Raw genomic sequence first — 26,509 nt, forward strand, 5'->3', positions numbered from 1 at the left:
TATTAACAGCAAATAATACGTTACTTTGACATTCTGATCTGACCTTCTAATTTCACCATTTTTATAGATTAACAACACAAAATTTGGCTTTGACTTTATAAACAAATCAAATTTATAAAATCCAGGACTTCCCTGCAGTCGAAATGTCCCGGAAATCAACACATTATATCACGTTGGCTACAGTATTTTTGTAATGAAAATTATTTTTGTATAAATTAATTTCTACTAACCAACAATTTAAAAAGTGTAAATCCTAGTAATTTCGGAGCTGTAACTCCATCTTCAGGTATGTTAATTTAAATTCAAATAATCCATAATCAAAATTATTATGTTTATTATAGTCGGTCGTAAAGAATAAAATTAATTCGTGCGTCAATATGATAGTAACATCATGTTTGTAAGATGTTTCTGATTATTATATATTAAAGCTTTCAAATAGGATACAAAATTATAGACCAAGATATATATATATATATATATATGAGAACAATTTAAGAAAAATGATAGAAAAGTATCATAACGAAGAGAAGTACTAAATAATGACAAAGATAATCATAGGCTGTTAACAGTATAAAAAAATTAAAATATTTTTTTCAGGGTCTTTTACAGAAAATATAATATAATTAAACAGGAAATTCTAATATTTACGTAAAAATTAAGAAAAAACGTAGTAAATAATATAAAAAACAAATATATTACTGACCTAATAATAGCTAGTGGATGTTGATATACAGGCATCATAACATTTCTAATATAATTTCTAAAGAAATGTCCGAGGTCCCCCTCGGACCTCGGTGGTCCCCCTCGATGTGTAAATATATCAATTCCATACCAGACTGCAATATCCTCATCTGAATTATTACATTGTAATAAAGCAATCGTTAAGATGAGTTAAATTACATTCTTTAAAAAACATATCTGAAAAAAAAAGATTATAATTCAGTTTGTTTGTAATATATTGTGAATTATAAGATTTAACACGCGCATTGTAATTATGCAATATTAAGGAGGTTTTTTTGTAGAAATTTTGTTAAAAAGACGGAATAATCCTCTGTTGAACTGAAGCATAAATAAATAAAATTTTTATCCTGATCGATTCATAAAAACACATTATAATAGATGATTTCATAAACGGTACTCGTATACTATTCCGTGTAAAAAGAAAAGGAACTGTGTCAGCCTTTGCCGGATGAATCGTAGAAAGCCAAGGTAAAACCATCCAGATTAGCGTCACAAAATAACCGTTTACATGTATTTATATTTTAAGTTTATTAATAAGAAAGTGGAGATTGAAATTCCTGGGTCGTGTGTACAGAATGGACGAACAGCGACTAAATAAACAGATTTTCATTAAAATCTGTGAACAAAAGAGCGACTTTGGGACCTACAACGATGAAAAAAGAATTACAGAACTTAGGGATCCGTGAACAGGAAACGAAAGATAGAAAGCTAATCTGACAAAAAATACGTAAAATTGAGTTAAAAATGTGCGATGAAGGAAAAGACATACGAAAGTGAAACGGTCAAAAAAAATAAATGCCAAACATATATAAAGAACAAAAGAATGTTGAAGGAAATGAAAAAGAAAGCGGAAGAAATGACATTTGTGTGGTTTGTAGTCGGCCTAAATGCAAAAAATAAAACCATGAAATAATGTTATGGTATTTTAATGGAGATACAAAGTATAAAAAATAACTAACAATTTAGAAGGCATAACGAAAATTATTTTACTCCATATTTACGTACATATTAATAATAAGCTGAATAAGGTGCAGAAAATTCAGAGTTTTTTAAACATTTTCAATTATTATTTAGAATTTCATTTTCAGAAATAATATTATGTGTTAGTAAAACAAAATCTTTTAATTCTATTTAAAATAAATTGTCGGGAGAAGTTTTTAAACGATTTGGTAATCTATTTAAAATCGCAACAGAAGCATAAGGCCCTTTGCCGTAAGCCAAAGTATTGCGCTGAGTTACATGAAACCGGTTCTAATATCGGCTATAGATCTGATTACAAGATCATGGATACCGTCGTTCTTTGGTGGTTGGGTTTCAATTAACACCGATCTCAGGAGCGGCTGACCAGAGACTTTAAAGAGTTTAGTTCATTTACATTTATACACGTCATCCTCATTCATCCTCTGAAGTAATATTTTACGGTGGTTCTGGAAGCTAAACAGAAAAAGAAAGAAGTTCTTTATCGGCATTAACCGGTCGGGGTCTAGTGGTGAACTTATCATAGTGAATCATTTGATTTCGAAGTCAAGAGTTCTAAGATTCAAACCCTAGTAAAGGCAGTTACTTTTATACGGATTTGAATACTAGATTGTGGATACCGTGTTCTTTGATGGTTGGGTTTCATTTAAACACACATCTCAGGAATAGTTGATGTGAGACTGTACAAGACTACACTTCATTTACATTCATACATATCATCCTCTGAAGTAATACCTTACAGTAGTTCCAGAAGCTAAACAGAAAAAGAGAGTTCTATTATCAGATTTGATAGCATGGATATTGTTATTTTTTTAAAAAGGGACTATTTTTGGAAAAGAATGCACATTCATAAATATAAACTCAAGGATAACTAAAAATATTTCATTTTCTAAATATCATTCTACACGATTCATATTTTTCGTCGCCAAACAATTTTCTAACAGCCTATTTATGCATTTTGAAAATTTGTTTTAACTTTTTAGGGAAACCGTAAAGAGGTTTACTATACTTTAAAATTCAATATACATAAGTATAGTACATATTTAATAATTGTCAAGCGTAAAGTTTTATAAAATACTTAATACGTGTTTACTTTGCCGTTTTTAATAAATTATCAAACGATTTAAAAAATCTTAGCGCCGATTTATTTAAAATACAGACGGTTCAAAGAGCGACACAATCTCACGGAAGAATGTTTTCTTCTTTAGCTGCAAGTTTAATCAGATAAAACGGGTTACAAAATGCAGCAGAATATATTCGTCGCCTCCCGATACATTAGATGTGCCAGTTACGCCCAGACCCAGAACGCCTTCACAGAAAAGTAGTTCTCCATCAAGCGGCAGAATCAAGAGACAGGGAATGCGATAGACGCAGCCAAAAGCGCTCGACCGAAAACGGTAGCATCAGAAAAGTCGATCGACGTGCAAGCTTTATATTCTGTTAGTGCCAAGAAATCTGTGCTACGTCTATCTAACCGTTTTGATCTTTTTTGGTAACGCCCGCACGGCATCGAGCAAGCGTTTAAAGATGCGTTCACGCAGAATTGCTGTCGTTCACGAGTCGTTACCTGAAGACACTGGTAAAGGTGTAGCTTTCTGTCAGCGGTTCACGTCATAACTCGGACGGGGATGAATTGGACGATCGGTTTCGATCCGACGAGGCACGGTTCCAGCAATACGGAACTACCATGAACGCACAGAATTCACGCATCTCGCGTACGGAAATCCACATCGGTGCACTAGTCTCCTCTCCGCGGACAAAAAATGGGAGTTTCGCGTGCAATATCAGCAGTCGAAACTTCATACATTCTTTCCGGTACTGTGAACTATGAGCGCTACATACAGACGGTGCAACAATTTGTAAACACTATACCTCCAGACCGGATAGATTACACGTGGTTTTAATAGGAAAATGCTACGGCTCATATAGCCGACTTTCTTGTATGGGTGTTTTCGTGGACAATTGATTTCGAAGGGATTGTGGCCCCCTCGGTCTCCTGATTTATCCTTTCCTGACTTTTTCTTGTGGGGGGATATCTTAAGGATGCCGCTTACAAAACTCATCCTCACACCGTTCCTGAATAGCAGAGCGAAATTAAACGATGTGTCGCGAAACACATCGTTTAAAACTATCTATTTTTCGAAGCGAATGAATTATCAACCCCACGAATTACAAAACGGTTTATTTCAGTATATTTTTCTGCAATCTAATGTTTTAAGTAGATTTCAAAAGATAGCTACGTATTGTAATGGGTACAATGATTTGACTTCAGGAAAATTTCGACATATCTTGGCGTTTCACAGCTTCAGACCCCAAAACCAGCGTCAACTCAAAAGTTTATAATTTTTTTTTTGTCTTCAGTCATTTGACTGGTTTGATGCAGCTCTCCAAGATTCCCTATCTAGTGCTAGTCGTTTCATTTCAGTATACCCTCTACATCCTACATCCCTCACAATTTGTTTTACATATTCCAAACGTGGCCTGCCTACACAATTTTGTCCTTCTACCTGTCCTTCCAATATTAAAGCGACTATTCCAGGATGCCTTAGTATGTGGCCTACAAGTCTGTCTCTTCTTTTAATATATATATATATATATTTTAATTTCTTGGGAACACGATAACTGCCGTAATTTTTCAAATTGTTCCTTAAAACTAACCCGTCAGAAAATCTCGGTCTAGTTCGTTAACGGCCAAAATCGGATCATGGGACTGGAAATGGGGGAGGGCCTTTCGAAAAAACAAAATATCGCTGTAACTGTCTTATTAAGTAAAATATCGAAAAAATTTTACTATTCTTTGGATAAGGATTTTTTTAAAACTTATCTAAGTAAAGCTTTATGATATTATTTAATTTTATATTATTTTAATTTTTTTTCTGATGCCTTTCCCTCAAAAATTATTGCATACCAGCACGAAGCCGACTAAACTATAGCTGATATTCAGCCCTGAAATTAGTCTTTTTACTCTGTTCATCGCATCGAACGGTTATATCGTGTCATAATAAACGTAAAGAAATCAACTTTATATGTTATCACTTATATATCTTGCACGACTTGTATAACACAGAAGTCACAGATCAGGAATTTATAATGTAATAACTTGTTCAAACGCTTCTTCATTCTGTTTAGCGCTGGTAAAGAAGCAATCGATGAAAGACACGATGATATCGTCGTTTCCAACTTGTAATTCTGTGTTTTATAATTCATTTTTTGTGAGCAAGCGAACAGTGAAACTAAAATCGGTAGATGATAATCTCATGTTCATACTAATATTATGAGAAACATGACGCCAGAAAATCAGAGAGAAGTGAGCCGTACAGATTCAGATGATATTATTGAACTGAAAAACGATTGTCGCAACATTTTGGGAACAAAAGAATCTAATAACAGAATTGATGGACCTTGGGAGACTGCAGCGATATCAGAATCTTATTATGAATTGAAGGATGCTAAACAAATCAAACGGTGCAGGCTGCTCTCGATGGCTGTTATTCGTCTGAATGAAAATGCATAATCTTACCCTGTAGGCCACTTAAAGACTTTAGTTGTCGGTTCGAGTTGGAGATTTTTATTGTCCGGACATGCTTGAATACCTTCTCTTTATTAAGATAAAGATTTGTCTGTTAATCGGTATAATGAACTAACAAGGTGCTCAGAAATGGACGGGTGGTGGATTTCAAAATTCATTTCTACAAAAGTCGGTGTTGCGGTGCAACAAGTACCCGAGAGTGGAAGCGACTAGACGAAAGTCTAGTACAGATATGTTTGTAAGATATAGCGATCCAAATAACAAAATATTTAGACCCCGTTTTTTTTTTTTTGTTTTTTTATTACCAGAAATCGTTAACATGCTATATTTGTCTATACATTGAGGAGAAAGGCCTTTTCACGATAGCTTTAGATTTTTACTAAAGTAAAACTTGCCGGTTTTTATCCGTTTGTCCTAACATCGCATAAGAAGAGCCGAACAATTTTTTGTAATTAAGAATTACATTAAACCCGATTGAAGTTTAGATATTTATTTTAAAACGCGATAGAGGAACCGCAGCCGATACGATAATTTTTTTTATTTCTACTTGCTTAGGAAGAAATTGTAGTATGAAAAAAAGTCAATAAAATAATTATAGACATTTATATATGTCATTTGCTCATTTGCCGTAAACAAAGGATCGAATGCGACAAGATACGAGATACAAGTCCCGCAAAACGGCATTGCCGTTCTCAAGAAAAAAGCATTTCACGCCGGGCATAATAAGGAAAGCGAGGGCTGAAGCGATTACCCGTTGTCTTCTACCCAGAGTAGGCCACCCCACTAAAGCGCAGGAAATCTTTCACCTGTACAAGCGACACCTTCGCTCTGTTCAACACTGGGACCGGTCGCGTATGTAAATCAATATTCTTAATGAAAGCGAAAGCAATTTTATCTCTTGCATCTGTTGTGCTTTATATGCATCACCGCATTGTGATTGCGACAGATTATGTAATTAAACAACTTCTGCTAGGTCACAGATAATGAATCGCAAAACGTACCTCACAGTCGCCAACAGTAACATCATGCGATGCATCGACTCCATGTACGAAATTTAAACCATCACTTGACCTAAACATTCTCCCATCTAGCAGCCAATCGTCAGTCACCAGATGCGTAACAACAGAAGAGTTTTTGTAAAGTTTTCATATATAGCCCTATCCTTTTTCACAAATAAGTCACACTGATATCTATGACTAGATGTCTAACAGAAATTAAATTTTAAATAATCTCAAAACTGTAACCGATTTGTATAACAAAAACAGTTTACCTCATTTTGTTCTAAGTTAGTAACCCACCGGATCGGTCTAGTGGTGAACGAGTCTTCCCAAATCAGCTTATTTGGAAGTCAAGAGTTCCAGCGTTCAAGTCTTAGTAAAGTCAGTTACTTTTATACGGATTTAAATACTAGATCGTGGATATCGGTGTTCTTTGGCGGTTGGGTTTTTTCAATTAACCACACATCTCGGAAATAGCCGAATTGAGACTGTAAAAGAATGCACTTCATTGAAACTCATAAGCAACATCCTCATTCATCCTCCGAAGTATTATCTAAACGGTAATTACCGGATGCTAAACGGGAAAAAGAAAGTTAAAATGTTCTAAATAAGTAATCGTTTTCTCTATGTCTGTCCAAATACGAATCTGAACTAGAATAGTTAAGAGAACTTCCGAGAATTAATTATAATTTAGATTTGTCAAATGAAAACCCCAAAGGGTGTAGAATAAAGTTGCTCGCTTCCTTAGGTTTCTGGCCTCGCAGAGGATGGCTAAAGGAGTTTGTTGCTCTAATAGACAGAGTGAAACCCGGATGGCTAGGGGCCGGTTTGGGCGTTTACTTCACCAAGGTAGGCGTTTTGGCATCGAGCCACCGTTAGTTTAGTTATTCGTCTTCAATACAGAAGTAGAATAAGTTAGAAATTCGGTGATGGAGCTAAACTGCGGGAGGGTGAAGGTTTCCTCGTTCCCAAAAACGAATCAGAACAGAGTAAGTTAGTGTTTGTTTCTTGTTAAGATTTCATAATTGTCTTTGACAGACTGAGATGGATTTGGATATATGTTGAACAAAACTGTCGTTGTTGCAATAATCATTTATTAAAGAAGTATAAGAATAAAAATTTAGATGTTTCTAGTAAACTCGAATGAAATCTTATATATTAGATAACGATGTCTAGTTTGAACCTGAGTTATGGGAAACGGTTATTTTGTTACCTTCGGTCACAAAATAACCATTTTCCTGTTATATAATCAAAATTTCCCATAACTCAGTTAGGCGCGTGGATCACGCTTCCGCGAAACGGTTATTTAATTAGTTGAGAGTTACAAATAAGAGTAGATGAGCAAAAATTTGGAAAAGCCAGTAACGAAAGGGATAGTAAAGTTGAATTAAAACACTGGAAATGTCTGCCCAGGAATTCGCATCGATGGTATCCCGACAGAGGCCAAACTAATACTGTGATACGTAATCAAAGTCAGAGGGTCTATAAGACGATCTCCGGTAAAGCCCATCAGGACTAGGAACGTAAGGGGTGTTATGGCGTCCGGGATCTTCCTCTACGAGGGTCAGGATGTACGTGAATGTATTTATGTATTTTCAACTTTTTCGAATGATAATAATTTTCGTCCATAATCCCTAATAAGAAAGTCGAGGAAATGGACTTTTACATTACGGTTTTACGTTACGGGTTTTTATCTTACTGAAAAATAAAACTTTAGTTTTATCCGAATAAATATATTTGAGTCGACTACAAAAACCGTCTCGCTTGCCTGTTACTTATGAAGATAGAAATAATTAATTTTGTATTATATTTTCAGAACGGATAGCTTTTTTTTAAAGTAACAATGCAAAAAAGAAAAGCTTAAGATCGTATCGTAAATATTAATTATGACAGTCGTGTAATCATTGACTTTTTTCTTAGAGAAAGTAATTTACTCGGCGTTTTAAAATATCACTGCACGAATAATAAACGTTTAAAACTTGTGATTATCTCGATTTAAGTTACTACTTAAAAAATTATGAAGTTATCCAAATAAATTTAAAATTAAGCAGTTTAGATGGTAAAAAATACGTACTTACAGAACCATTTAGATCGTTTCAAATCATATAATTCACAACAAATATCGGTACAAACACACAGACATGTTTACATGTATATTAGGTACGACACAAAAATTTGAGTGTAACTAGTTTTCTGTGAAAATATGAATTATTCTACTGTTATTTTTTACCGCTCTTATATTAACTCGCTCTTCGACTATACGTGAAATTCACGGTACGGAACCTTCCGATCGAATTTTGAAGCCCTTCCGCTTAACCATTCGCTTTGTAATTTTTCATACAGGTTTGCTCCTGATAATGACATATTTTAACAATATTTACAAGTCTCTAAGACGCCCCTAAGTTGCTAACTGAAAAAAAAATGCCTCTCGAACTTACGCAACCTCGTTTACATGCATATTTTCTAAGTGAAAGAATTTCGTGTTTAATTTATCCATTAAACATGAATAATTCGTAACATGATATTGTCGTTTCAATCGATTAGATTGAATGAACGTATTTTTTCTACCGCCGAGAAAAAAAATTCAAATTTCATATAATCGCTCAAACCTGTGCGCTAGTGCAGCTGTAAAGTATAAACTTATGAAGACTAAGAAATAGAAATTAAAAAATATGTAAAAAAAAAATTTTTTAAAAACAGTGTTATTTTAAATGAACTAAAATATAGAAATTTAAAAAAAAAATTAAACACATTACTCTTCAATTAAACGTGCTAAAAGGTAAAAAATAATTTTAGGACGATATCTCAGAATGGATTTGACAACAAGCTTTGATGATGATATGTAAGATTATGTGAAAGTCATAGCTTCAAGTTAAAAATTTGATGTTTTTGTCAATTTTTTCATACGCGTGATGAATGGCCCAAAGAGTGGGGTGCCCATGTTAAAGTACAAATCTTTGCATTATTAAGTAGTATACTAATTATTATAGTTTTTTTTTTTTTTTTTTTTTAATTAATATTGGTACCAATTTTAGGCAATTTTAAAAATGCTCAATACAAAAATCTATTTCAGTTAGATTTTATTTATCCTAGCTTTAAATTATTTACATTTTGTTACTAATAATAATATTTTACGTTCAATAAAATTTTAAACTAAAAAAAATGTATTCAGGATTATATATATATATATATATTTTTTAATTAAAAAATTTCAGATTATATGCATCCAGTTTAAACAGATCGAACCTCAAGTCCCATGCAAATACAATACAAGGAGAGAACGGCGTATAATAGGTATGTGAAATCAATAAAACCAGGCGTAAATGGAAATTCTTTGGAAATAACTAAAACCAACAATATATAATGAATAAAGAATAAAAATTTAATAACAATAATACTTGCCCGGTACTTGTACTTGTATTGTACAGTTTTACTTTATTCTAATTTACTTGTTAAGTTTGATATCGCTAAATAATAATCCTTCAATTCAATAGCAAACAATATATGGAACACTGAGTAAGTTATTTAAAGTGCAGTGTTTTAAATCTGTTTATTTACACCGATCACAACGAATGTGGACAGTTTTAAATTTGTTAATCGTATTTGATGCGTAACAACACATCTACTGTTCATTAATTATTTAAGAAAAATACTTAAAAATTGGCTTAATTTACAAACAGCAAATTTTGATCCTGACTAGCCATCTTGAAAACTTGTTTAGAATTGCAGATTCAATTACAAATATTGATAATTTTCTCAAATTTATTTTGATTAGGGTTTTAAAAAGTATTTTTATTTTTATTATTAGAAACGAGTTGTTTTTAAAATCACTGAAACTTCGAGGTTTATGTAAGCTTCCGAAAAACAACGACAAATATTTAAATATATATACTTTTTCTTTTTAAGAAAGAACGAGTATAAACAGCTACGGTCATTAGCCCGGTGAAAATCGATAGCGTATGAAAAGTTACCGTAGCTGACCGGGATTCGAACCCAGAACCATCTCGCTATTTAAATATTGTTCTATTAAATTACGTGAAAAAAAGATTAATATGGCTCAATCTTTTAGTTAATTTTAATGAAAATATATTTGCAAATATACCGAACTAGATATTACATTTTATTATAAATTTAAATTTTTTTAGATATAATTAACATAGCACAGTTCAAGAGAATTAATCTAAGTTATTTCAATTATGTCCATTTTATACACATCTTTTAATGGACTTCAGAAACCTATCGTACATACATTGCATTTTTTTTCTTTCACCTCTGGGACCACCGCTAGGTATTGCTTCAGAAGATGAGATGAATAATTTGTAGCGTGTGAAAATGCCATGTCTGACCGAGATTCGAACCCGGGACCTCCGGATGAAAGGCCGAGGACTACCTCTCGCGATACGGAGGCCGGCAAAAATTGAACTATTTAGATATCTCTATATGTTCTGCGAATATCTCGTCTGAAGCGTAGTAAAATAATCCTAAAATAAGATAGAGGCTGCCGATGCAGCTTTTAGTATCTTTCGTAATTTTTTTAGGTTCAGTTCAAAATCATATTAAACTGCTATTCAAAAAATGAATTTTTCGATTATAAGCAGGCATTTTCAACAAAGTAAAAAATAAAAATAAAAAATGTACGTTTTTATTATTTATATACATAACGTTTTACATCCTCTGTATGTCCCGAAAGAGAAGTAATATTACATCGTATAAGTTAAACGAAATTTTAAGTTATCTCATTATATTAAACTACTAAATTTACTACGGGGTTTAACATTTAGGTCACGTAAATGTTAGATACGGCGTTAAACTGATATTATGATTTTAAATGAAGGTATCGCAAGTTAAGAAAGGACGGAGTATGAAATTTTCCTATAGAAGTCGGGATGATGAGAGAGAAGAGAATGATGTAACGTGTGCGAAACAGAAAGATCGAGTGAGTGAGGAACAGGCATGAGACACGACTAAAATTAATGGAAGTAATGTTGCAGAATACTATAAAATTATTGTAACTTGGTCTAGCCGAATAGCCGGACCTGTCTTCCTGCCAACGATTCTCCATTACATCCAGCTAACTCAGCGATATACACGTGTTAACCTGTATATGTACCGACTTGTACATATGAATACACAAGTGGTATTGCGGTTGAATGTGCGTTTGTTCACACAATTATCTACAAGATAAAATTAAACGAAAGAAAGAACGAAATAGTAAGACTTGTGGAAGAAATTTACGTAAAAACTTTTAGGCGTAAAATATTATAATATATTACTACGTTAATAATGAATCAAAATATTTGCATATATGTACAGTATAATAGAAGTTACAGAAACAATTAAGTTGCTATACTTAACGGCAATCGGATAAAGCTTACAAATTAGCATCTGAATAGTAAAGTTTTAAATAATACCAAAATTTTAACTGATTTGTTAAGTAGTAAAATATTAGACTTATTCAACCGTACAAAGTACCAAGTTACCATAAATACAACCAAATTAATCTTAAAATTTACAGTTTTTTTTTTTTTTTTGTTTTATTCTTAACTGATTATTTTAAAAAATTTTTTTATTCAATTTAATTTTGATTAGTGAAATGAGTTAAATTAACATACATTACCTGAAGAGTTAAACTGTTGAGTTAATGCCAAGTAGTAATTGATTACATTCAGCCTTACAATTTGTGTCTATAGAAAATTACATTATTTCCAACGTTTATAAAACTTAATATTTTATATATTAAATTTTTAAAAAATAAACGAAACTAAACAATTTTCGACATCAACAACAACACACGTAAAACGAGAAAATACATTAAACTCTATTACATATTAAACATTACAAAAATTAAATCAGAAACACGTAACACTACACGCACGTCTCATTGTTTAATTCAACAGTATAATAAGAATCCGGTAGACAGCGCGCTTTCAGTCATTCCCCACCCCGTCGTTGTTCAGTCTAATGTTACGTTTTGTTCATAGACAACACATGATACCTACCTAACTTTTGTAACAAGTAACTAATTAACTGTTCTTTGTAGTTGTATAACCGCACGTCAAGCAAATAAAATACGAATTACTTTGTTTTAACATTACTCCATCAGTTTGATGTTCATCTTTATATTAGTAAAAAAAAAAAAAATAAATGCCATAAATGAATTCGTAAAATAAATATAGTACATTAAATAATACTAGTGACATGTGCAAACATGTTAAGTTTAAGTGAGAGTTGTAATAAAGCTTTAATTTCTCTTTTTATATATATGTATATATCTACATAAAAGCGCAGGATGTAATCTTAAAGAAATAGAAAAATATATTAACTGCGTTCATCGCTTATTTGTTACCGTAGGAATACAAATGAAGGTTTATATAGTGTAATCACCTCTTAGTAAGACAATAACCGAAAAAAATAGTTACTATATTAAACGACTTAAGAATAATAAATTCTATATTTTTATTTATAACAATCGGTTCTTACGATAATGAAAAAAATTTAATTTGTCTTTCACTACTCCTCAAAATCGTAATTAATGGCCCAAGTTTTTAATACTTGACCTGCAGATGAATTTCACAAAACTCTAACACCAAAACCTTTTCGTTAATTTTTTATTTGAAGTACTGTCCATCGTCAGCTGTTTTATAATTATTGAATACTTCATGTAGAATTTGAATTTGTAGTTTCAACAAATTACAATTTCTACATGAAATATTTTTATATTAGGTGACATAATTAAATGAAACTTGTACTATTTTGGTCGGATAATATATAAACGAAATACAATTCCCAAAAATAGAATAGTTTTTTCTTGCGATACCCATAGGGTTGGTCTAGTGGTGAATGCGTCTTCCCAAGTCAGCTGATTTAATAACTATTGAATTTAATAATAATTAATTTTTTTTCGGATAAATAATTATTTTTATTATATAATTTTTATAGGTATATAAAAAATTTAAAGCTTTTATAAAGAGATGATTCAATTGAAATCAAAAGGAGTTATTTTTAGTCGCCTACAGAAATATATGACTTAATTAACTTTTAAAAAAAGAAAGTTTGCCGTAAAAAAAATGTAACGTTTAACACAACTGTTATAATTATTATAGGCTTATATATATATATATATAGGGAATTTCCCACTGGGATTTCCTATTAAATTGCATATATAGATTTTTAAAAGTACATAAAATTTTATTTCATTATTAACTTTTTTTAAATTTTATTATTGACTTATTATTTATTGTTATTTTTTTTACAATCAGAGGTTAATAATTATTAAAAAATCAATATATTTAAATTGAAAATAAAAGGAGATGAAGTCTGATTCGAACCGATATGCCTTCCTCTTGTAAGATCCAAATATTTCATTAATTAAAATTTTATTAAGCTATAATTCTGGAACCGATAAAAATAAGTACCGCTTATGATACATCGTTGAAAAGCTCTCGACGAAGGCTTACTTCGATTAAGAAAAAGTGAAAAATACTTATTTTTGATCGGTTCCAGAGTTATAGCCAAATAAAATTTTAATTAATGAAATATTTGGCGAGGGGGCGGAAAATCGCAATTTTTTTCGTTTTTAGGCCACATCTCTTGAACGGAGGGTCAAAACCTATGAAAAAAATCACATCGGCTAAAAAAGCTTAGATCGCCTTTAAACGCGTATATCCGGAGTCTGGCGAAATTTTCGTTTGCGCGATCGACCGCAGACTCGGTGTGGTGAAAGTAGAGATCGGAAATTGGACTTAGCCCGTATCGGGAATACGAGTGCTGTTATCCCTTCCCTATCGGGGCTCGCTTGTCTGTATCGAGTTTGGTCCGAATCGGTTTGTCCGATCGCGAGTAAATGGGTTTTTTAATTTTTTTGAAAATGTATAACCTTTTTTTCGGACGAACCCTAAGGTTTACGCAATAATGTTACGGACAAATGTTTTTGGGCTTGCAAAAAGAAAATTTTTGGTTTTTTGTTTGATCGCGATCGGACGAGCGGTTGTCTAGATACGCGTTTCCGACCGTATTCGGGCAGGGGCCCGATTGTGGGGGGGATAATTTTGTTACCGATCGGAAGCCGAGTCGAATCGGAACGGCAGATTTTTTCACGTGTCGATAGGCCTAACGGTTGCCGAGTTATTGGCGGTGAATAATCGGCAAAAAAGCTCCCTTAGCCTAGAAAACGCCCTTACCGCGTCGAAGCGATTTTTCCAAAATCGTTGTCGTCACAGTTAAAAAGTCGAAAAAAACCCAAAAAATACTAGATTTTCTGCTGAATTTTTTGACGGCAGGCACGTTTTTGTCGCGCGACGAGGGTTCGGGCAGTTAAGTTTTGAAAAACGGCCTTAAGGGCTGATTTATAAAAAAAATCGTAAACGAACGAACCGAGCGTCAGAGTAAGAAAAGGAAGCTACCCAGTAGGTAAAGTCGACTCGGAAATCCGATTTTTCAACTATAAATAGATTATCTCTAACCGTTATCGGTATAGAACAGTGCCGTTAACTGAACCGAAACCGATAGTAGGATCGAGTTGAAAATACGGTAGACTGTTGAAAGCGATCGGTCAGCCGGTTTTTCGGAAATTAAAGTACGAAATCCGATTTCACGTTGTCTCAGGCGAAATGCAAACTTACAGCGTTTCCGTATACCCGACATATGCATTATGACGGAGAGAAACCGTTCACGACTAAAAACGAGATTCGCCCAAGATAGGGTCAGGAATGATGAACTAAAAAAGAATTCTCAGCCGGCAAGACAGAATGCCTCGCTCTGTCCCTGTCTCTCGCTCTCTCAGAGAGAGAGAGAGCAAGTGTGTGTATGTGGTGTGTGTGTGTGTGTGTGTGTGTGTGTGTGTGTGTGTGTGTGTGTGTGTGTGTGTGTGTGTGTGTGTGTGTATGTGTGTGTTGTGTTGTGTTGTGTGTGTACTTTAAATAATCAATTGTCAATGTCTCTCTCTCACACTTTCTCGCTCTCTCTCTCTATCTGTGTCTATGCGTGCGCGTGTATGTGTATGTGTTAATGTGTATGTACACTATATATATATATATATAGTGTACATATGTACTCTGTTGTCATATTCACTCTCTCTCTCTCTCTCTCTCTGTGTTTGTGTGCGCGCGTATTTCTATTGTAAATATGCTTACTGTAAACTAAGTAATCGGGAGTGTATGCGTTGGTGTGAGGTTGATGGTATGTTGCCGGGCTAGACGCACATTTTTACTCTGTTATTATTGGCGTGGAGGGGATAACGTGATGCGCATTGCTGCTCTGCGCACCTCGCTGCAGACCGCTTAGCAACCGCAGCCGCTAACAACGCCTCTCCTTGTAATCTCCAGCTGTTCCATTGAAACGGCTTTTCTATAATTACCACCCTTTTCTGTTAATGTAATAAGATTAAATAATATTTAAATTAAATTATCATAATTCCCTATACGTAATCTACAGTATCTTATGATAATAAATAAATAAAAATATACATATAATCCTCATTCATCCTCTGAAGTATTATCTGAACGGTAATTACCGGAGGCTAAAACACGAAAAAGAAAGTATACATAATAACATATGTTTTGCATCAAAAATTACAGTTTATTATATATATATATACTAGGACATCATCAGTCGTAATAAAATAAATATGTAAAAATAATAAATAAATAAAAACAGCATTATTTTATGTGAAATTGCAAAACCGGCAACGAGTTAAGTGTAATCTAAGATACTGAAGAGCGAATCTCTGTTATCATCGGCTTAATTTTTTATCGAATTTCCTATTCTGATTAAAAGGTACTGAAGGAATTTGTGAGGGCGGTGTATAGTAACGCTTTACCGGACTATGACGGATGATAATTAAAGAAAACAAATTTAATTGACACACACACACACACACACACACACACACACAGTGTTAAGATTGTCGAATTATACTAATAAATTTCATTTTTCTCCCGCGCAACTTATATACAACATTTTTCACCAAGTACATTGTGTAGTTGCTGTAGCCGAATGGTCTAAGTCGTCAGTCAACCCTATCTCACCGGAACATTAGTTCGATACTTGGTGACTCTTTTTTTTTTTTTTTCACTTTAAAATCATTTATTTTTTTAATTCAAACCAGCAGCTGCTCATCAGCGGTAACAAACTTTGAATTAATTATTATAAATAATATTTAAAACGAAAATATTACCCAAGTTGACGCCCCTGCGGAATTACAAACTCCCGCCAAGGGAATAGGGAATTTCCAACTGGGATTTCCTAATAAATTACATATTTACATTTTTACGTTTTTAAAAGTACATAAAATTTTATCATTAATTTTTTTTTAATTTTATTATTGACTTATTATTTATTGTTATTTTTTTTTACAATCAGAGGTTAATAATTATTAATAAATCAATATATTTAAATTGAAAAAAAAGGAGATGACGTCTGATTCGAACCGATATGCCTTCCTCTTGTAAGATCCAAATATTTCATTAATTAACATTTTATTGAGTTATAACTCTGGAACCGATAAAAATAAGTACCGCTTATTATATATCGTCAAAAAGCTCTCAACGACGGCTTACTGCGATTAAGAAAAAGTCAAAAATACTTATTTTTGATCGGTTCCAATGTTATAGCCAAATAAAATATTAATTAATGAAATATTTGGATCTTACAAGGGGAAGGCACCTAGGTTCGAATCAGACTCCAAAAAAAAATTACGAATAAAATAAAATTTGATGTACTTTTCAATTAAAAAAAAAAAGGATATATGTAATTTAATAGGCGTACAAGGAAGTCATGTGGTGTCCACATCAGATTTCTTAATTAAGTATTTCCAGCTGATTTGTTTCCTTTTCCAAATATCAGCCGATATTTGGAAAAGGATTTATTTATTATAATAAATAAATAAAAATATACATATAATCCTCATTCATCCTCTGAAGTATTATCTGAACATCAGCTGAGGTATTCTCACGACACTTACTGGACATTGGAAACGGACAGCTGCCAGTCGATGAGACGTCTAGACGAATATCATTTCCTGATAATTTTTTTGTAATTTAGTAACTTTGAAAGAAGAACCGATCGAAAAAGTATTTCCTGATATTCAAATTAATCATTATTTTTTTTACTTTATTAACATTAAATTAATAATAATAAATGTATTTGTTCAATTAATTATTAAGCTTTTACAATACTTCGCGGCGCCCCTGTGAAGAGGCCGCGGCGCACAGTTTGGGAATCGCTGCTAAATTATATAAGTAAGCTCATCGGGTCAAAATTTTCACGTACGGATAATTTTATAGACGCTCATATTTCAAAAGAAACTAATCGAAAAATAAAATTTTAAGATAGAAAAATCCAACAGAATGTACATACATCCTTCTGGAATCGTTTTATAATACCCTGTTTATTTTTTAGATTTTTATCGATATCTTCAGACCGGTTCGAGTAGAAATTTGCAACATTATCGTAAATGGAACGGAAATATTTAATGTGTCTGTAATCGGTCGAAAGGGCAGGAAGAACATGTTTTATTTTCTTACGTAACTATAAGCGAAGATATTTTTTGATGGTGTTTGGCATTATTCAAATCAATAGAAAATACATTTTTTTCTTTTTTGTTATTTTCAGATTCAAAGTTACAATCTTGTAGTATTCAGATGATACCGTTATATTAGTATTGTATTTCATTTTTATATTTTGGCTATTTCAAATTTATACGATTATAAATTATAAGCCTATTTTTTTCTTTTTTACTTTTTCGCCAGTTACTGCATTAATTATTGTAGTATTAGTAATTGTAATCAAATTAATATACAAAAAAAATCGTCAAAGAACTGAAAAAACTTTCCCGATGCTGTACTTTATGTTCCACAAAATTTTAAGACGTTTTCAGTTCATTGACGATTTTTTTTTTATATATTAATTTAATTGCAATTACGTTAAATAATATTAATGCGTTAACGCAATTACATTTAAAAATTTTAAATCGTCAAAAGTAAAATCTTATCTCGTTTTTAATTATTATTATTATTATTACTATTATCTACTCGAAATAGAATTTGTATAATTAATAAATAATAATTTAATAATTAATAAAAATCTGTATAATTAACGAATAACATTCGACTTAAAACGAAAATAAATGTATAATAATAACCTATTTATTTAAATACGGCAAATATGATGGGGGCATATAAGGGGGTACTTCATTAAATGTCTTTCACCATTTTTTATCTGTTGATAGCAATCTCTCCCGCAGATTTTACATCGCTCTTTGCCCCTTGATATCTAGTACGATGCGAATTCTTCTTGTGTGGAGGCCTTTAGTCCGTTAACATTCATATAATATCGCCGATACGGGATCAGGCTTGAGATAATCTCAGAGATAATACTCGCGTACAAACAGGGCCTCCTCCTATGGAGCGACCGGAAAGAACCTCTCGATTCGAGGGTTTTCATCGGTAGCCGATGGATGCTCTGATAATTCGGGCACTTGGAAATCCGGCTCCGTCCGCTTGGAACAATACCGCCTTTGATTCGAATATACAGCGATGTAGTTCAAGGGCAAATAAAAAAAAGGGCAGATGATTCAAAAACTTGCGTTTACGGGATGAAGTTACTAGGCGATTCGAATCGGACCGGTAACAAACATTTTGTTTGGTAATTAAAAATTCCCTTCGTCACCGATCAGCTGATAATCTTCACAAAATATCATCCGATTATTGTCATGTTCGTTGGACCTCTGTAGTTTTATACAGATGAGAGTTCAAGAAGAAAGGGAGCCCGACAAGGATGTTCCCTATCTCCGTTACCTTTTAATCTTTACATGGAACTAGCATTAATGATGTTAAAGAACAATTTAGATTCGGAGTAACAGTACAAGGTGAAAAGATAAAGATGCTACGATTTGCCGATGATATAGTAATTCTAGCCGAGAGTAAAAAGGATTTAAAAGAAACAATGAACGGCATAGATGAAGTCCTATGCAAGAACTATCGCGTGAAAATAAACAAGAACAAAACGAAAGTAATGAAATGTAGCAGAAATAACGAAGATGGACAACTGAATGTGAAAATAGGAGGAGAAAAGATTACGGAGGTAGAAGAATTTTGTTATTTGGGAAGTAGAATTACTAAAGATGGACGAAGCAGGAGCGATATAAAATGCCGAATAGCACAAGCTAAACGAGCCTTCAGTGAGAAATATAATTTGTTTACATCAAAAATTAATTTAAGTGTCAGGAAAAGATTTTTGAAAGTGTATGTTTAGAGTGTCGCTTTATATGGAAGTGAAACTTGGACAATCGGAGTATCTGAGAAGAAAAGATTAGCAGCTTTTGAAATGTGGTGCTATAGGAGAATGTTAAAAATCAGACGGGTGGATAAAGTGACAAATGAAGAGGTATTGCGGGAAATAGATGAAGAAAGAAGCGTTTGGAAAAATATAGTTAAAAGAAGAGATAGACTTATAGGCCACATACTAAGGCATCCTGGAATAGTCGCTTTAATATTGGAAGGACAGGTAGAACGGAAAAATTGTGTAGGCAGGCCACGTTTGGAATATGTAAAACAAATTGTTAGGGATGTAGGATGTAGAGGGTATACTGAAATGAAACGACTAGCACTAGATAGGGAATCTTGAAGAGCTGCATCAAACCAGTCAAATGACTGAAGACAAAAAAAAGAGAGTTCAAGTCGTTGTGCCGAATTCTTTTTACGCTACTTTGGAATAAATGAAGGGAGGCAGAACGCAAACATTATTTTTCTTTAAAAATCGTCAGGATTCCGCGGCTTAATCGTAATATATAAATAATTCTATCGATTAAATAACAAAGATAATAGATTCGCACCTACTAATACTTATTATAATTTTAACGATAAAATAAAACGTTTTCATATTTTATTTAAAAATTCAATATCCCAAATTAAATACGATAATTTTTACTTAAAAATTAAATATCTAATATTTTACTTCAAAATCTAATACAATTTCTTACACCACCCGCAAATAAAATCTATTTGTCACGTTATTAATCGCTTTCAAATCTTTAAAACGTCTTTCGTTCAATCATCCTGCGAGTACGTAACCCACAAATTTAATTTTCAACTTTAAACGTACATTTTCCTATTTACGTTTCCAAAATTATTACCGTTAATTAACGACGCTCAGATATATATACATATATAAAATAAATAAATAATAAATATATCTCTGAAATATATGTAAGACCTAATGGCTCTTTCAGTCATAACCTTTATGAATTATGTATTAATCGGCCAACAATTTTCTGAAACTTGAAATTATACGGTCAAAAATCATTTATTCTTCTTTTTTATAATTATCTGTTTTGTAAATCTCTCCGTTCTCAAACAAAGAAAGATTTGTAAGTGTCGTAGGTGACTACGTTTTGAGAATCTTAATACATTGAGAATGCAATTGTATAGTTTAGTTACAATTAAAGGGAATAAGAACGATGGCGTATATCATCATATCTACTCACAAATATTTGTAAAGTAACTTTTAAGTAACTCTTTAAATAAACAGTTTTTATTTAAAAACTAAATATCTCTAATTTAAACAAAAAATGGAATACCCGATATAATTTATTTAAAAATTAAATTCCCCGAATATTGTTTTTTATATTCGTATAAAGAATTTTATATGAAACCTCATTAATATTATCCGATTTTATTATACATTTAGAATATTATTAAAACGTTTACTGATATAAATTTAATATATAAATCGTTGTCTTTTTTTTATCGTTTTCAGGCAAAGTAAGTTTTTTTAATATTCAAATATGAGTAAATGTAATACAGCGGCTGACATTTTTACTACAGTATTAGCAATGGGTAACAGATTATTGATAAATGAAAAAACACCTTTAAGGGGAAAAATTCTGTTAATATCGGCAATTATTTCATTATTTTGACGGAAGTTCCGTCAGCCTTCAAAAAAAGGGTTATAGTCATGATACCAAAGAAATCAGGAGCAGATAAATGTGAAGAATACCGAACAATTAGTTTAACTAGTCACGCATCAAAAATCTTAACTAGAATTCTGTACAGAAGAATTGAGAGGAGAGTGGAAGAAGTGTTAGCATAAGACCGATTTGGTTTCACGAAAAGTATAGGGACAAAGGAAGATATTTTAGGCCTCAGATTAATAGTAGAAGGAAGATTAAAGAAAAAAAAACAGACATACTTGGCATTTATAGACCTAGGAAAGGCATTCGATAACGTAGACTGGAGTAAAATGTTCAGCGTTTTAAAAAAATTACGGTTCAAATACAGAGATAGAAGAACAATTGCTAACATTTACAGGAACCAAACAGCAACAGTAATAATCGAAGAACATAAGAAAGAAGTCGTAATAAGAAAGGGAGTTCGACAAGGATGTTCCCTATCTCCGTTACTTTTTAATCTTTACATAGAACTAACAGTTAATGATGTTAAAGAACAATTTAATCCGGAGTAACAGTACAAGGTGAAAAGATAAAGATGCTACTATTTGCCGATGATATAGTAATTCTAACCGAGAGAAAAAGGATTTAGAAGAAACAATGAACGGCACGGATGAAGTCCTACGCATGAACTATCGCGTGAAAATAAACAAGAACAAAACGAAAGTAATGAAATGTAGAAATAACGAAGATGGAGAACTGAATGTGAAAATAGGAGGAGAAAAGATTACGGAGGTAGAAGAATTTTGTTATTTGGGAAGTAGAATTACTAAAGATGGACGAAGCAGGAGCGACATAAAATGCCGAGTAGCACAGGCGAAACGAGCCTTCAGTCAGAAATATAATTTGTTTACATTAAAAGTCAGGAAAGGACTTTTGAAAGTAACTGTTTGGAGTGTCGCTTTATATGGAAGTGAAACTTGGACGATCGGAGTATCTGAGAAGAAAATATTAGAAGCTTATGAAATGCGGTACTATAGGAGAATGTTAAAAATCAGGTGAGTGGATAAAGTGACAAATGAAGAGGTGTTGCGGCAAATCGAAGAAGAAAGAAGCATTTGGAAAAATATAGCTAAAATAAGAGACAGACTTATAGGCCACATATTAAGGCGTCCTGGAATAGTCGCCATAATATTGGAGGGACAAGTAGAAGGAAAAAATTGTGCAGGCAGGCAACGTTTGGAGTATGTAAAACAAATTGTTAGGGATTTCGGATGTAGGGGGTATACCGAAATGAAACAACTAGTTCTAGATACGGAATTTTGGAGAGCTGCATCAAACCAGTCAAATGACTGAAGACAAAAAAAAATGCATTATTTTGTAATATTATCAGTATTTATGTATATCGGAACGATTCAAAATACAGGCAAGCAATATTTGAAGATACTGTAACACTTTCCATAAATTCATTATTGTCGCACGATTTCATTATTATGACAAATAAATGTAAAACAATAATCGGTTTAACGAAACGTTCTGCGTTTAAAAAATATAAATATATGACTGCGGCATAAGTAAGTCTATACATTGAGTCACCGATTTCAGAAAATATTTCACGCAACGGTGAACCGGTTTTCTCATTCTGCAGCGAAGAATTCTGGCAATCTTGCTTAGATCCGCAATTTCGCTGCAGCTTTCAGTTCGTCACTCGTGATGGTGTTAACGTTTTGAATGTTATGTAATTAAGAAAATAAACTGTAAACTTGTATTAGTACTTATACTTAAACAAATGTATTTTAAACGTAACCTAAACGGATTGTAATTAAACTTAACATAAGTATTTTAAACTGTAATTAAACGTTTTACGTTATCTCAAGCTTTTTGTTATATTAATAACGAACGTAAACTGCGGATCTTATTCCATATTGCCAATTTACTAACATTTTTTGGTGACCCCGACGTGATACTTTTAAACGTTCAGTTTGATTATCAGTGACAATTAAACGTGACTATTGTAAAAAGAGGTCTTTTAAACTTAATTAATCCTGATAAGTGAATTAATTAAACAATATTTTAAGCGTTAAACAAATCGAGTGAAATAGCGATTACTAAACGAAAGCTTCATCGTATGCAGCGAAACCTTATATTATGGATTTACAAATATTTTGTGACAAACTTATGACTGTGAGTATTGTACATTATTTTATTAAACATTTTAACACCGTAAACTTTAACGATCTACCAATTTAAACTAGCAATTATGCATATGAGATCAGCTGAAACCATCTGTATCGACTTTTAATACGCACGCATGAGATCGTCGTTTCAACATTTTACACGAGTGTCTTCCTGATTCGTCTGTGTCTTTTAGCGTCAACAACAGTTTCCTCGTTGGGATTCGGTTATCATCTTTCCACAACGTATCCTTTATACTTTAGCTTTTAGTATTGTTAATAAACAGTTACACATTACCTTGTGGATCGAACATTAATAAAAATAAACTTTTTATATAACGATATTTACAACTAGTTAAACATATTTTCAGTAAATGTTCAGTTCGATTTCATTCTTATGTTTTGATTTTGTTAGTATTTAAATTCAAGGTTATGATCGAATCTTGTTATTACAGGCTATAGTAAATTTATTTTGCACTATCGTAGAGCTTATCGTATGTGTATTTTTAAAATAAGTTGTTTGGGTTTGTTTTCGATAACATTTTCTCTCGGCGCCAGCTTGTCTGACTGTTGCGTCATTTTTAATAGTGTCAGCGTATTTCTATCACGCGTTAATTATTGTTGTTTAATCTATGAAATTTGAGTTCTTGTATTTTTTTCTTTATAACGATAACGAATATTATTTATTATTTTATATTCCACTATTTAAAGTTAATTTGCTTATGTGTCTGAATTTTATCAAATTATTGATTAATTATTTGACTACTTTAAATTAGGACGATCTGCACGGACGCTGAATACGAAATTGAAGAAAACGATTTGGCATCTTTCGAAGATAATTACTATGAAATCGAATCTAAGATTAACAACATCCTTGCAAATCAATCCTCACCCTGTCTTCCCCAACCCATCTCCTTCTACTACTGAACAATCGAACACGGCTAACATTAAATTCCCTGAAATTTCCTTGCCTTCATTTTCTGGAAAATATGAAGACCGGATTGACTTTCACGACGTTTTCGAGTCTACGATTCATAATTCCTCCAATTTAACAGATATTCAAAAATTTTATTATCTACGCTCTTGCTTAAAAGCCGAAGCTTTAAACACTATTAAGGAAATAAAGGTTTCTGCCGGTAATTATGAATCAGCGTGGACACTTCTTAAGCAGCGATTTAAAAATACTAGATTAATAATAAAAGTTCATATTCAAGGGATATTAACTTTCAAACGACTTGACAAACCTCAATCTACCGCGCTAAAAAACGTATACAATACTATTAATAACCATTTGACTGCCTTAAAAAACTTAGTTGAACCGACTATCCATCAATGGAGGAGTATGCTTTTAGTATTTTTAATTACAAATAAATTAGACCCCGAAACTAGAGATCGCTGGGAGGCGTATCACGCTAAGAATATACTAAGCTATAATGATGACGAAGATAAGTCTTCTGACTGCGAATCCAAACCGTATTCTTTTGAAAATTTAATGCGATTCTTATACAAACAAACAACGATCCAAGAAGTCCGGGAAGAAAATCGAACGATAAACACCAAAGGCCCGTCCTATAAAAATTTCCAGTCTAAACCGCATATTAATCGAAATGTAAATAATATTTCATGTCGTGTTAGCAATATCAAAATTTCCAAATCTAAATGTGCAATCTGTAATGACAATCGTACATTTTTTACCTGTAAACAGCTCACTAATCTTAAGTCGTCTCAAAGATAGTTAAAGGTTCGCGAACTCAAGCTACGTATAAATCGAGACTCTACGATGTAAGTCCCCGTTGTTGCAAACTTTGCGATAAGCGTCATCACAGTATTCTTAACGTTCTCAAGCTTCAACAAATGAGTTACCTAAGACTGATGTTAAAGAGTCTTCCACTCCGCAACAGTCTGTATCCGCCTTTTCCAATAGCGGTGATGAAGTTATTCTAGCTACCGCCATTATCCTTATTAAGGACTCTCAGGGCGTTGCTTACCCTTGTCGCGCACTTTTAGACAGCGGTAGTCGATCAAATTTTATTAGTCGATCACTAGTATCAGGTTTAGGTCTCAAACAATGTAAAACCCTGGCATCAGTCGCCGGAATCGGAAATACGGGAACGTCAACAAATGCCTTTGTAAACGCTACAATTAAATCGAGATTAAACGATTACGAGGAAGATATATCTCTGTCGGTTTTAAGGAAAATTGTTAACGATTTGCCGACTTCCTCCTTCAACTTAAACTTAAACGTAACTGATGACATTCAGTTAGCCGATGACGGGTTCTTTCAATCTAAACGAATCGACGTACTTCTGGGTGCAAGCATGTTTTTCGATATTCTGAGAGACGGCCGATTTAAACTAGGAAAGGATTTACCTACATTACAAAATTCAGTTTTTGGCTTGATCGCGAGTGGCAAGATCGCGTCCAACCACGCATTACAGAAAACGTCTCTGGCTCTTACCACGACTTGTAATACTTGAGATGAGAATTTGCACGATCTTCTTTCTTCATTCTGGAAAACCGAAGAGATTTCAAATAACGATGACAAATCCCTTGCCGAACAAGCATGCGAGCAACACTATATATCAAACGTAAAACGCCAGTCAGACGGCAAATTCGTTGTAAAATTACCTTTTTCGGATGATCCCACGAAATCATTAGGAAGGTCCAAGGAATATTTGGTGGTCGGATTTAAATTAACCGCACATCTCGGGAACGGTCGAACTGAGACTGTACAAGACTACACTTCATTTACATTCATATGTATCATCCTCATTCATCCTCTGAAGTAATACCTTACGGTGGTTCCGAAGGCTAAACAGTAAAAGAGAGAGAGGTCGACCGTTCCTGAGATATGTGATTAATTGAAACCCAACCGCCAAAGGAAACTAGAATCCACGATCTATATAGTATTTAAAACTATATAAAAGTAACCTTTACTGTGATTTGAAACTTAGAATTTTTTACTTAGATATCAGAGCTGATTTGCCGTGACGAGTTCACCGCTACACCGATCCGGTGGGTCGATTCAAAGACGACATGCTAATATATAACAGTGTATTTGGTTAAATGAAGAAGACATAGGGAATTCGCTTCATTCGTTATCTTTATTAAGCCTGGCACGGGATGCTTATTATTTAAGAACGGTCATTTCATTTTTGTAGTATGCTTACGATTATTACAGTTACGACTTCTAACGTATGTGCAA

The 26,509-nt window shown here is 32.9% G+C and overlaps 1 long non-coding RNA gene across 1 annotated transcript in view; it reads right to left on the reverse strand.

Moving 5' to 3' along the window:
• Nucleotides 1-723: 723 nt before the first annotated feature.
• LOC142332218 (uncharacterized) overlaps nt 724-26,509 on the reverse strand; it is an 87,243-nt gene continuing 61,457 nt past the window's right edge. The window contains exon 3 of the long non-coding RNA XR_012758223.1: nt 724-918. This is a non-coding gene — a long non-coding RNA (uncharacterized LOC142332218). The remainder of the gene's footprint in view (nt 919-26,509) is intronic.

Source organism: Lycorma delicatula, chromosome 11 (assembly GCF_047948215.1).
Source record: "Lycorma delicatula isolate Av1 chromosome 11, ASM4794821v1, whole genome shotgun sequence".
Classification (NCBI taxonomy): domain Eukaryota; kingdom Metazoa; phylum Arthropoda; class Insecta; order Hemiptera; family Fulgoridae; genus Lycorma; species Lycorma delicatula.